The sequence below is a fragment of the Lycium ferocissimum genome, chromosome 6, assembly GCF_029784015.1.
Source record: "Lycium ferocissimum isolate CSIRO_LF1 chromosome 6, AGI_CSIRO_Lferr_CH_V1, whole genome shotgun sequence".
Lineage (NCBI taxonomy): Eukaryota > Viridiplantae > Streptophyta > Magnoliopsida > Solanales > Solanaceae > Lycium > Lycium ferocissimum.
Window position 1 is genome coordinate 18,661,820 of NC_081347.1, and position 4,971 is coordinate 18,666,790.

Here is a 4,971-nt window from a genome sequence, read left to right on the forward strand (position 1 = left end):
CGACCCTTGCGTCCCTTCGACACTCACGAATATCCACAACTCCCCGGGAAGGAAGATCCCAGGCCGCAAGCTAAAGACAAGCAATATAAAGTGGAAGCACAAGTCTTTCGACAAAGGACATCCTCAGGGGCAGGTATACCCTCAATACGTGGGGCCATGGTAATAGCGGGCTACATCCCTATAGTTTGCCCCCGCCTCAGAGCCGCTACCCCTACTATGGTTTGGGAACCACCTGGAGTAGTGGTACCGCCCACGACCTATTGAGCATCAAGATGAAGGAGGATAAAGGCCATAGTGCCTTGGAAACTAGGTCGAACATGACCTCGAGGTGGGTTTGGACGGCCCCACCCTCCCCGGCTGCTCCCGTCTTCATCGGCTATCACTCGGCATATGCTCGTGTCGATCGTGCTCTCTCTCCGTCCCGGGCCAGCAGGGATCTGCCCCTAGCCGATGCAGCTCCATGGCCCTTAGCCTGGTCGCGGCCTCTCTCCTGTTCTCGTCCTCTAGAGCCGGCCCCCGTAGCAGGCTCGAACACCTCATCTTTCGTGATCGTAGCTCGTGTTCTCACTATCTGTGAGAGAATAGAAATGAATCAAATACTAATACATAAGTTTCAGATACCAATTTGAATAAAGTAGCACAAAAGAATTTGAAGTTTCCTAAATGGCCCATAGCCCCTCACAGATAAGTACGGAGCTTATCGTGCCCATCCGCAAGACTCTACTAGTTATGCTCTTGCACTTATGCGTATCGGGTAACTTAGGGCTCTGATAGCAACTGGTCACGTTCCAATTTGGCAACGTGCGGGCACCTACTATTTTCCAGCTTGGTAGGCGAACCCTTTCCCAAATCATTCATTCAACCACAATTAAGTAATTAAGACAATCAAAATATAAGTCTCAAATGTAGATAATAATAAGGATAAATAGGTAAGTGCGAAAATAATACAACAATCCCAAGGAACCCGTGTTTACATGTCGTAAACTACCACAAGCGAAATACGAATACAAGTACCGAAAATCGAATACCGTCTCTATCAATAAATAAGACAAGTACATACAGAGGCATCCGTGTCGCGATCCATCCATGTGCTCACTGTCATGTACTCTACACTCATAAAAGAATGCAAAGAAGTGTCGTACGTACAAACACTAAGGCATCGGTAGGTCACTGTGGGTCGACAACAAGAATCGACATATATAAAGAAAGGGACTAAAAGATGCTCATGCTCATAATCAAGCATCAATTAACGCCATCCAAGAATAGTATCACAAGTACAAAAAGATCAACAACCGGATCATAGCCTATGGTGAAGCAAGTTTGCCAAGTTTCCCACAATTCCTCAAGTAATCACAATCAATGGTACAATAAACGAATCCGATTAGTAGATGCAAATGAGATGATAATGATAAATCCATATGCAATGAAACGATACATACACACTCCAAGTGGAATACCTCCACACCTCGATAGTCATGACCCGTGGGGGACCCGCGAAATCCATGTACCTCCTGCGGTGCACAGCCGTATATATATATATATATAGATAGACATACATACATATACATATATATTTCGGAACGTGCAACCTGATCCAAAAGTGTTTAATACGTGTTGCGCACGAAACTCGACGCAATATTAAGACAATATATGCTGCGGCCCGCAACCGATCCAAATATAGCGAGTATGAACGCATGATTGATATCAATGCCAACGAGAATCTATCAATGTCAACGGCACACATGGACACATATCACAAGAATCTATCAATATCAATGGTGCAACACATGGACATATATCACGAGAATCTTTCAATATCAATGGTTCCACATATGGACACATATCACAAAAAAGCATCTCAATATCAAGCCTAGTATAAAAAACGTAGCAATAAGCCAATAGATCACAACAACGTAACAAGCTACAATCAAATAACAGTACTAACCTAAGTAATCCATCCCAACTTTATACCCGAAGGCGTAACATGCTTTCTCCAACAATCTCTAACTCTACATATGCTTCGCTAATCGATGTCTAACCATAAGGTAAGCCGCAACCTACCTGGTAGCCGAGCAGGAGCCACGAACAATCACACCTTTGCTTTGCCTTTAAAGAGTGCCTCCAAATACTCAAGTCTAACCATAATTGAATTCTAAGTTAGAAACTAGGAAGAACAATACCCACATTTCTAGACTATCCTTTGAATAAAAATCAACTATGAAAAAGGGGAAAACGGGCTCACAAGGGTAAAATGGGTATTTTGAAAGTGAAATAGGTAACCTGACGTTGTAGAAGTTCAATTCCACTATTGGGTATAAAACCTAACTTTCAAACCTTCAATCTCATCAACAAAAATGGAATATTCAAGCCCATTAGTTACTAAATCTTCAAATTCCATACTTAGCTTAGTCAAATCAACACACAAATCTCATTTAGGAAGAATTTAAGTCAAATAATAAAATGAACATCAAAACCGATCTTTCCTCTTAAGTTCTGAAGAGATTCTAGCATGGATTTAAGCTTAGGGAAGATAAAGGAATGAATTAAAGGTTATGGAGCTTACCCACAAGGAGAAATCAGCCAAGAACTCTCCAAATCGCCTCATTGGATACGTAGAACCAAATAATGAAGTGATGGGAACTGAAGGGTTTTCAACTAAGCATTAAATAAGAAGCTGGTCCCGCCACTCGCTGTAGCGGATGGACTGTCCGCTACAGCAGGCCGGCCACAGTTGCCCCCGGTTCGCTGCCACGACTGCACCACAATGGATCCATGCTCGTTGTGGCAAATCACCAGTTAACTATTACCCTCGCCGTAACGGACTAGGGCCTCACCACAGCGAGTCCGCTGCAGCGCATCTGGTGCCGCTATAGGACACCAGACACCAAAAAATCCTTATTTTTCATGAATCCAATCCTGAAATCCATTAACCACTCGATACCTCACAACTACAAATCAGATATGGAATTATACAAAAAACACGTTACGTACTCACTGTGGCCGAACATCCTACCGAGTCACAATCGACCATCCCGACCTCTCGATATTGATGGATTTCTGGAAAAAAAAATTTGTTCACCTAAAAGTGAACTATTGGTCAAACGTTTTTCACTTTAAGGCTCTATTTCACTAAAGACATCATAAATCTCGCGCGATCATTCCGGAACCTTACCACTATCCCGCAGTCAAAATCACACTAATAGGGCTCGAGGAAAGGTTAATAGGGTTAAATGGGTTCAAAGTGCTATAATAACGAAACAGGTCATTATAAACAAAAGTAAGCCGTAACGTACCTCAACTGCTGAACAGGAGCCACGTACTACTCCACCGCAGTCTTTCCCTTCCGAAGAGCTTCAGAATGATTGAAGTCTAATATTAATAATGCTAAGTAAGTATATGACCAAAACAAGCAAACTAATCAAAAAAAGAGACAGGTTGAGAATTACTTTAATCGACTCACAAGGGTAAAACCAAAAATTAAGGGCGAAATTACATTATCCAAAATCCAATTAGTCAATAACCCTAATTTCATGGAGTTCTAACCACAATTAGTCCTTCAATTTCATTAATTAAGCCAAAACCCCCAAATTAGTAAGAACCCTAAACTCATGAATTGATTCTAGAAACCATGAGAGATTCAATCCTAGAATCTATTAATCTACAATTTACGATAATAGAATCAGCAATTTGAACAACAACTATCAATTAGATTAGAAAGGTTTAATGATTAACAACTTAGCTTTCTACCCTCAATAGCAATTATCTACCATGGATACTAGTAAAGAAAAGATAAATTACATGGTTAAGGTTCAAGAACTTTGTTACACCTGGAAAATTCCATGTCGATGCATAGTAAATAGAACAACGCGGCAGAGACGAATACGATGTTTCTATAAGTAAGAAAGGTTACTTAACGATTCTAATTAAGATTTCAAAGACGTTAGAAGTAAGAGGAGAAAGTTCCTTAAGAAAGGCAAAGTATATGTTGTGTTTTGGAAAAGTTCCGTAAAGTACCGAGCTAATGTTGACTTAATAATGTCTTAAAGAAGAGTTATAATTCTCCTTAGATTGCTAATGAAGTGTTAAACAAGTGTTAAGAAGGTTCCATAAGGATTGGAGATCAAACGAACGACGGAAACGATTTCAGAAAGGTGGGGTTATACGACCGCTTATACGGTCCGCATAAGGGTCCGTATAACACCTACGTAAATGTCGTTCTCCGATGGTGAAGTATGGTCACTTATACGGACCGTATAAGTGTCCGTGGAAGTGCCGACGGGCTGAGTAATTCCAAGTATTTAAATGTGTTCCCACTTCATTATTTTTATTCTCCTCACTTCTCCACTTCTCTCCAAGTCTCTAGAACATTCCATACATTTCATTTTCAAGAATACAAGGGAAATCAAAGGTTCATATCATAAATTCAAGTGAATCAAGTGCAAGGAAGCTCGGGGTTGCTGTAGTCAAGAAATCTCTGGAAGTTGAAGCTAGTGGTTTTCTTCTGTGGAGTATTTCTACCCAAAACCCATTCCTACTCAATCAAAGGTAATTTTTATGATCATTTCATGTTATTTGGACTATGGAGAGTGTTGAAAGACTGGATTATAGAAGGAACAGAAAAATGGGTTACAAATATGAGAATAGTGACATTGCTGAGTAGTAGCTTAATGTGAATCATGATTCTTGACATGTTGTGATTATAAGTATGTTATAAATGATATTAAGAACATGGGAGAGACATTACATGAGGTTGAATGCAATGTTGTATTATGGCCATGGTTATGGATGATTTGGAATGGAATTGGGAGACTTGAATAATGTGGGGTGAATGAAGATGGTTGATTATGATATGGTGAATGTTATTATTGACATTTAGGAGTTGATACATGATATGGAGAAAGTTGTATAAATAAAGGAGATACTGCCCAATTTTCTCTAGCTTTAGTTCAAGCGTACTTATGTTATCGACTA